The 8,865-nt window shown below is 46.8% G+C and overlaps 1 pseudogene; it reads left to right on the top strand.

Annotated features, from left to right (window-relative positions):
- Positions 1-6,374: 6,374 nt before the first annotated feature.
- On the top strand, positions 6,375-6,998 carry LOC142422330 (glutathione peroxidase 1-like; annotated as a pseudogene).
- The last annotated feature ends 1,867 nt before the right edge of the window (positions 6,999-8,865 follow it).

Here is an 8,865-nt window from a genome sequence, read left to right as displayed (position 1 = left end):
TAGAAACCCTATGTAGGTTTGCTATGAGTCAGAATCAACTCAGTGGCAGCAGGTTTGGTTTGGTTTTCCATTAATGTTAATAATATACATTTCATGAACCACTTTGGGGGAAAGAAGTGGGGTGGGGTGGTAGGCTATGCATTGAGGTGCTAACTCTAAAGTCAGCGGTTGGAATCCACTAGCCACTCCATGGGAGAACAATGAGGCTATCTACTCCCACATAGAGGAAAAGTCTCCGAAACCCACAGGGGCCATTCTACCTTACCCTACAGGTTCTCTCTGAGTTTGGCCTTGAGTCAGTGGCCACAAGTTTATACTTTGGTGAGTATTTATAATGTGCCATGTTCTGTGCTCCAATTGCATGATTGATCTGTCTTCCCTAAAGACCTAAACAGGAGCCCTAGTGGTGTACTGGTAATGAATTGTCCTGTGAATCCACAAGGTCAGTAGTTCGAAACTACCAGCAGCTCCGTGAGAGAAAGACTGGGTTATTTTGTCCCGTAAACAATTTCAGTCTCAGAAACCCACAGGAAGTGTCTATGAGTCAGCACAGGCTCAATAGCAGTGAAACACTTAAATGTCTCAGCGTTTCTATGGACCCTGTAAGTTTACTGAAGAAAAAAAATGTAATACCAGCAATCCTTTATTACCTTAACTATTTTTGATTGAGTGTGATCCAGGAAGTAGCAAAATATCTCATTTGGAGCCAGAATTAGTCGACAATGGAAGAAACTAGCATTGATTGATATTTCAACTAATTTACACACACACCCGCACATTCAAGGCAAATAGCATCTGTATAGATAAATGAGGTTGAGAGTGATAGAAACCTTCACCTATCAGCTCATAGCTGGAGGCAAGATTCAAACCCAGATCTGTCTGGCAGCAATGCCTGTCCCTTGTCCTCCCCTCCAGTGGTCACTCCATGAACTCCACTCCATTTTTCAAGGCCACATTCTTCACACCAGGAACATACTTCAATGGATACGAGGGGCACATCTATTCCTAGAGAAGTCATACATGTAGTCAAGGGATGTCACTAACCAGAGTCATGCCATCAGGGCCAAATGCCATTCAGGGAGCATTTATATGTCAGAGACTTTGCCTCCATAGCCTCACCGGATGTCCATAGCAATGCTGACTGGAAGTTACTCTCCCTACCCCCATTTTACAGCTGAACAAACTGAGACTTAGGAGGATTGGCTTGCCCATGGTCACACATGTACTAAACAACAGGGCCAAGATTCATGTCTCCAAAAGAAAAAACAAAAAGCTCACTACCGTCAAGTCCATGCCAACTCATAAAACCCGCTACAGTGACCCTGCAGGACCGGGTAGAGCCGCCCCTGTGAGTTCCGGAGACTAACTCTATATTGAGATAGAAAGCTAATCAAAACCAACCCTCCTATACATTCTGTTGTAATCCTCAACAGCAGGGCAATTTTGCTCAAAATGAACCTTGACCCTGACCTCTCGACCCTGCATCAAACATGTTTCTGGGATCTCCTGAGATTCTGATTCCAAGTTCTGGATAAGACCTAGGAATCTGGACCTCAACACACCAGGCCTTGAACATCTGCTCTTTAGACTAGGATTTAGTTACAGATACCCAGCAACAGACAAGGAGCTGCTATGAAGTTGACTTTGGGGGTCTCGGCAAGTCCTATGTGGCCAGACCATGTAATTTAAGGCTGAAAACAGAGTGAATTATCTACTGGGAATTGACTATTTCTTGCAAGATTGGTTCCCCCCAGGACCTGGAGCCTCCATCTATCATTCCAGGGGTCCTCCAACATTTTAAACAGGAGGCTAGTTCACTGTCCCTCAGACCCGTTAGAGGGCCAGACTATAGTTTTAAAAGAAAAACTATGAACAAATTCCTATGCACACTGCACATATCGTATTTTGAAGTAAAAAAACAAATGGGGCAAAAACACCTGGTAGGCCGGATAAACGTCCTCGGTGGGCCGCATGTGGCCCACCGGCCATAGTTTGAGGATGCCTGACCTTGCTTAGGGAAGTGCCAAGACCCACCAGGCGGTGATGGCCCTTAGATAGGTCAACAAACGGGCTGACCCAGAGGAGAAGCTAGGATGGAAAAAGGAAGGAAATAGCTTTCCCCGGGGCTGGGGTGACCTGCCAACCTGTATCAAATACCCCCTATGTATTTGGCAAGTCTTGCTGATAAACAATCTCTCCGGGTCTCTCCTGCTGGCGAATTCCTGATACGAACCAGGGAGCATCCACATCCTTCCTGTAATCCACCCCCTGTGTGAAGCAAAGGCTTCTTCTGGAAGTCAAGCCCTCCTGGTCATGTCCCTCTGCCAGATTGGCATTCAAGTAGTGGAATCTTGTAAACTGCAACCTTCGCCGAGAACTGCCGCCACGTCGTGCCTTTCCTTGGGGCTGCTGCTTCCAACCAAACAAATGTGTATGTGGTTGCCTGCCTCCCCAGGCACATCCGGGAGCAGGAAGGGAAAACCCTTCTGCCAGAACCCCCCGCTTCACCCTGCCTGATTTCAACTGGGACTCTCCACTCTGCTCTTGATATCTTGCTATAAGGATGATGAGGAATATTCTGTGACTGGAGAGGGGAGACTATGGAAAATAGGCTGTGTGTCAGAGCAGAGAGCATAGGTCCTATTCAAATGCTGACCCCTTAACACCTGTGTGGGCGCAGTTCATCCATAGACAAGTCTACCCCAGCAAGGACTTCCTATTGATTTATTTGCGGCTGTTGGTGTTTTCAGCTCTGCATGACTGATTTGTCTAGAGCTAAAGAGGAGGGAAGATGCTCTCACTCAAAACCAGGGTGGCGCCAACCTATTTTTCTGCCAAGGGTCTTTGAGATATTTATAGCATCATTCACAGGCTATACAAAATTAGCCACTTAAAAAGGAGGCTGCTTTATTTGGTCAAACATTTCATGAACTCACCCCTACTGTGATGGCTGAAACAGATGCTCTTTGGTGGAGCCTGTGATGTTAGTTGGTGGTGATGAGTTCGCGGGCCTTCTACAGCCCTGGCTGGATGCTCCCCACCCCTGCTCTGAATACTTGGTTAAAAGACTTAGGAAGTTCCTCTCCGATCCCTACCCAAATGCATGCTCAGATACATATACAGGGCTATTGTTTTTCATTCTCTGATAAAAACTGACCCCACATCCATGCAAGCTGGAGTTTCAAATACGGTTTGTACTTATAGAATCCATGTGGATGATAAGTAGCTGATAAAGTTTGGGTGGGGCCAAGACCAGAAGAGTGTCTGAGTGGCTTAATGATTAAACTTTTAAACAATTATTTTATTGGGGGCTCATATAATGATTATCACAATCAATCCATCCATCCATCCATTGGGTCAAGCACATTTGTACATTTGTTGCCATCATCAGTCTCAAAACATTTGCTTTCTACTTGAACACTTTGTATCAGCTCCTCATTTTCCCCCTCCTTTCCTCCCCCTCCTCCCTCATGAACCCTTGATAATTTTTAAATTATTTTTTTCATATCTTACACTAACCAATGTCTCCCATCACCCACTTTGCTGTTTTCCACCCCCCGGGAGAGGTTTACATGTAGACCTTGTGATCGATTCTCCCTTTCTCCCCCACCTTCTCCTTCCCCTCCTGGTATTGCTACTCTCATTATTGGTTCTGAGGGGTTTATCTGTCCTGGATTCCCTATTTTTCTAGCTCTGATCTGTACCAGTGTACCTGCTCCGGTCTAGCTGGATATGGAGGTAGAATTGGGAGTTGATTAAGCTCTGTGCTGCTAACTGAAGGTTGCGTTGTTCAAGTCCTCCTCACAGCGCCTCCAAAGATCTACTTCCCAAAGGTCACAGCCATTGAAAACCCGATGGAGACGTGTTGTGTCCTGACACACAGGGGCTCATCCTGAATTGGAATCAGCTTGATGCTAACTGGTTTGGTTTAGTTTTGAGATCAGATCTTCGTTTTCCACATTCATTGATCCAGACGGTCACTCAGAAAGCACCGTTATTAAAATGTATTAAATATTCACAGGTGACCAAGACCAACATCTCTTCGGCACAACGGTCATGATAAGAAAGGCAGAGGTGCTGTTGGATGCCCACAGTGGGCACTCTCGCCTACCTGCAGGGCATCGGGATGACCTTCCCAAGGGGGCAACTTCTAAGCTGAGATCCAATAGACAGGTGAGAACATATGCAAAAGCTTCAAGGCTGGCCTTGGGAAGCTGGAAGAGGTTCAAGGTGGTTAGAAGGTCATTGTTGTTCTACTGTGAAAGGCTTCGTTAACCCTGAGGAGAAGGCTGCGGTTTTCTACTCCCACAAAGAGTTATAGTCTTGGAAACCCACAGGGGCAATTCTACCTTGTCCTTTAGTCAATCAGAATTGACTGGAGAGCAGGTGTTGCTTTTGGTTGTTATTGCTGCTGCTGTTTTGGTTTTGTGAACCCTGCGAAGGAGAGGGGTGTGTGTAGGCATAGTGTTCTGTCCAATCTTCATATTTTAAAAGGGTAGGGTGTGAGCAGAGGATATATCGAGAATGGCCCACTTGGTTGCAGTTTGGCGAATTGATGGGTGGAGTGATCTGTGTACCAGGGAGCTTCATGAGAAGGCTTTGTAGTTGCCTGAGACCAATGTAACAGAGGGCAACCTGTATGATGTCAGTGGGAACAGAGAGAACTGGATGGGCTGTGACATCTTTGGGAGATACAATCATACGAACTTAGACATGTATCACTACCCCCATTTCAGGTGGTATGGAAATCTGAATCATGGCCTCCCAAATATATCCCACCCTAATCCTTGGAACCTATAAATAGGTTATCTTAGCCAACCAAAGGGCTCTATAGAGGTGATTAAGTTAAGATTTTGAGTTGGGGAGATTAACCTGAATTATTCTGGTGGGTCCAAGGTCATCTCAAGGTCCTCATATTGGAAAGGGGGAAGTAGGAGAAATAGATAAAAATAGACATCTGCAGACACTACGTTGCTCTCTTCTGAAGATGGAAGAAGAGACCACATGCTAAGAAGTGCAGGCAGATTCCAGAAACTAGAAAAGGCAAGAGTTTTCGCCCTGGGCCCCAAACAGAGCCCTACCCTCCCATTGGGAACCTCTGACCTACAGAACCATAAGATCATTAGCCTGTGTTAAACTAAATTAATGATGCTTTTTTCTGCATGTTCTTTTTTACTATCATTATTACATGCTTTTATTGGGGGCTCTTACAGCTCTCATCACAATCCATACCTTCATCCGTTGTGTCAAGCACACTTGTACATATGCTGCCTTCATCTTTTTCAAAGCATTTTTTTCTACTTGTGCCCTTGACATCAGCTCTTCATTTCTCCCTCCCTCCCCCACCCTCTATCGATCATAAACCGTTGATAAATTGTAAATTATTATTATTCTCCTCTCTCTCCCCCCACCCTCATAGCCCCTTGATAGATTATAAATTGTTATTTTCATATATCATACCAACCTCTCTCTCCCTTCCCCCATGTTTTCTGTTGTTCTTCCCCCTGGAGAGGTGTGTATGGTTATGTACCAGTCATTATGATTGGTTCACCCTTTCTTCCTTCCTCTCCCCCTACCCTTCTGATATCACTATTCCCTATCCTGTTCCTGGATTCTGTGTGCTATGAGCACCCATCTCTTATCTATACCTGTGTACATGTTCCAGTCTAGTCTGAATTGAGAAGCAGCACTGGGGTCATGGTAGTGGGGGGTTGAGGAAGCCTCAAAGTACCAGAGGAATATAGTGTGTTTCATCGATGCTTTACTGCACCCTGGTTGACTCATCCCTTCCCTGTGGTCCCTCTGTGTGGGGATCATCCCCTAAGAGGTATTTATTAACTATGTTTAATGAGTAAGACTCAAAGAGGTATATTGTATCCTCTAAAATAAGTGCTCGGGAGAAGGAGAAAAGAACTTACTCTTTGCTGTTACTCATCAAATGGGCTCTGGTCTTTTCACAGGTGCACATCCCACATAGTCAAAAACGTTGGCCCCTGTAACATAAGGCAATCGCATTGGTGGATGGATAAAAAAAGCAATCAATAACCCAACTGTCATGTCATGAAAGTGGATAGAGTAACAACCACACACACACACACACACACACACACACACACACACACACAATTAACTAACCAAATTAACTAACATTAACCTCTGGACCTATCCACTCAAGCCCCTATCCACCTACTCTCTTTCCCTTCCCCATCTTACATCTCAGCTCTAGAGGGATTTCTATTTACTTGTATCCCTCCCTGATCCTTCTAAAGCCAATAACATTTTATGTATATCCTGTCCCAAACAAAATACCCAACCACAGTTCTTCTTGCCGACCTCTGTCCGTCTCTCTCTTCCGCGCCTCCGGTCCCGGCGTCATGTGTGCCGCTCCACTCGCAGCCGCCACCGCGCGCGCGCTCCGTGTACGCCTTCTCCGCTCGCCTGCTGGCCGGCGGGGAGCCCGTGAGCCTGGCCTCGCTGAAGGGCAAGGTGCTGCTCATGGAGAACGTGGCGTCGCTCTGAAGCACCATGGTCCGGGACTACACCCAGAAGAACGACCTGCAGCAGCGCCTCGGCCCGCGGGGCCTGGTCGTGCTAGGTTTCCCGTGCAACCAGTTTGGGCATCAGGAGAACGCCAAGAATGAAGAGATTCTGAATTCCCTCAAGCAAGTCCGACCTGGAGGCGGGTTCGAGCCCAACTTCTGCCTGTTTGAGAAGTGCGAGGTGAACGGCGCCAATGTACACCCGCTCTTTGCCTTCCTCCGGGAGGCCCTGCCGGCGCCCAGCGAAGATGCCACTTCTCTCATGACCGACCCCAAGCTTATCACCTGGTCGCCTGTGTGCCGCAACGACATCTCCTGGAACTTCGAGAAGTTCCTGGTGGGCCGCGATGGTGTGCCTGTGCGCAGGTACAGCGCCGCTTCCCCACCATGGACCTCGAGCCCGACCTCCAGGCCCTGCTCTCCAAGGCCCCCTCCCCCCCCCCCCCCCGCAGTGCCTAGGGCACACCGCCCTCCCGCAGGCTGCCTGGCAGGCACTACGCTGCCTGCCTTGCGTGGGGACTTCATCAATGAGGGTGTTTCTTCTAAACCCGAGTGGAGGAACACCTGAAGTCCAGGAAAGCCCCCGCAGGTGGGCACTAGCCCTGCCCGTCCCAGGCTCCCCTCCCAGACCAAATAAAATTGTTCCGTGTGTAAGGAAAAAACAAAAACAAAATACGCAACCACATATTCTCCTAAGCAGAGGATCTGATGGCAAGGCAGGGCTTGTTTTTAAAAACCTGAGGTCCCAGGTTGTAATCCCATCCACCAGAAGAGAAAGACCAAGAAGAATTTATTCAAACTGAGACTTAAATTCTCCATCTGGGAAGGTGTTGTTATATTATTGCTAAGTGCCATCGAATCACTACCAGTTCCTAGCAAACCTATGTACAATAGAACAAAAGAGCACCCTCCTCACAATTGTTACGTTTGATCCCAGTGCTGCAGCTGCTGGTTCAGTCTTCCTTATTTTTGCTGCCCCTTCACTTTATCAATTATGATGTCTTATCCAGGGACCAGTCTCCCTGACAACATATCCAAAGTACATGAGATGAAGTCTCATCATCCTTGTGTCTAAGGAACATTCCGGCTGTACATCTTCCAATACAGATTTATTTGCTCTTTTGGTACTTTCGAGGATCTCTGATGGGGTCGTGGTTATGCATTGGCCTGTGGTCCACATGGTCAGCAGTTTGAAGCCACCAGCAGTTCCTCAAGAGAAAGGCTGAGCTTTCTACTCCCATAAACAGTGAAAGCCTCAGGGGGTCACTATGAGCCAGCATTAGCTCTGTGGGAGTAAGTTTATGTTGTTAGTGTGGTACGTTCAATGTTCCTTGCCAGCACCATAATTCAAATGCATCGACCCTTCTTTGATCTTCCTTGTGAAATAGTTAAACAAGCGGCCATCCAACAGTGAAGCAACAAGCCCACATGGAAGAAGCACACCAGCCAGTGAGATCGTGAAGTGTGGAGACCAGGCAATGGGCATCAGAAGATTCTCAACAAACAGTAAACAAAATGCATTGGTGAGAATGGAGGGGAGTTGGAGTGGAGACCCAAAGTCCATCTATGGATAATGGAACATCCTCCCACAGAGGGGTCACAGGGAGGGGATGTGTCAATCAGGGTGCAGTAGAGCACTAATGGATCACACAATATACCTCTGATCCCTTGAGGCCTCCTTACCCACCACTATCACGACCTCAGTGCTGCCTCCCAATCTAGACTAGACGGGAGCACGTACATAGGTATAGGCAAGAGATAAAACTCACAAACATGGAACCCAGGAACAGGAATGGGAACAGAGATACCAAAAGGGTAGGGGGAAGGGGGGAAGAGGTGGCAAAGGAGGGAGGCACTGATCGCCATGAATGGCACGTAGCCACACACACCCATTCAGGAGGAAGAGCAACAAAAACCGGAAGTGAAGGGAGACAGTGGTCAGTATGAGATTTGAAAATAATTAAAAATCTACAGTCTATCAAGGGGCCATGAGCATTGGGGGGGGGGCAAAGAGGGAGGGGAAAAAGAGCTGATCCCAAGGGCTCAATGGAAAGTAAATGTCTAGAAAAGAATGATGGAATATAGGTACAAATATGTTGGATACAATTGATGTATGGATTGTAACAGGAGTTCTAAGAGCCCCCAATAAAATTATTTTTTCAAAAAAGAAAGAAATAGGCTTCATAAGGTATCATGGGTGTCTTTTGTTTGCTTGCTTATATATATGAAGGGGTAGCAGAGTTGTAGGGTGGATGAAGTAAGATTTCCCAATGAAATTCTGATAGGGCAACTCTTGGTATCTTCAAAGAATTCACAGGTATAGTAT

Source organism: Tenrec ecaudatus, chromosome 12 (assembly GCF_050624435.1).
Source record: "Tenrec ecaudatus isolate mTenEca1 chromosome 12, mTenEca1.hap1, whole genome shotgun sequence".
NCBI classification, from domain to species: domain Eukaryota; kingdom Metazoa; phylum Chordata; class Mammalia; order Afrosoricida; family Tenrecidae; genus Tenrec; species Tenrec ecaudatus.
Note: the sequence above shows the minus strand (reverse complement) of the source record. Positions and strands in the feature narration are given on the sequence as shown.